Source organism: Chaetura pelagica, unplaced genomic scaffold (assembly GCF_000747805.2).
Source record: "Chaetura pelagica isolate M959 unplaced genomic scaffold, ChaPel_1.0 scaffold2286, whole genome shotgun sequence".
In the NCBI taxonomy this organism is placed as follows: Eukaryota; Metazoa; Chordata; class Aves; order Apodiformes; family Apodidae; genus Chaetura; species Chaetura pelagica.
In genome coordinates, this window is record NW_009953762.1 from 1 (window position 1) to 308 (window position 308).

The following is a 308-nucleotide window of genomic DNA, read 5'->3' on the forward strand; positions in this document are numbered from 1 at the left end:
CTGGGATGTCACAGGGGTGACAGACCCCAGCCCCCCCATGGGGGTGTCACAGGGTGACACAACCCTGTCCCCACCAGGGGGTCCTGGGGGTGACACACTCATGTCCCCCTCCTGGTGTCCCCAGGGGTGACAAACCCCATCTGGTCACAGTGTCACCCACTGACCCAGGCCTGTCCCCCAGAGGGTGACTCAGCGGTGACATCCAGCTGTGTGGCCACACTTGGGCCAGGCCTGTCCCCACGCACGTGCCACCAAGGGCCTTGGGGACCCCGGGGGTTGGGGGTGTTGGGGGGGTCCTGCCTTCCCTG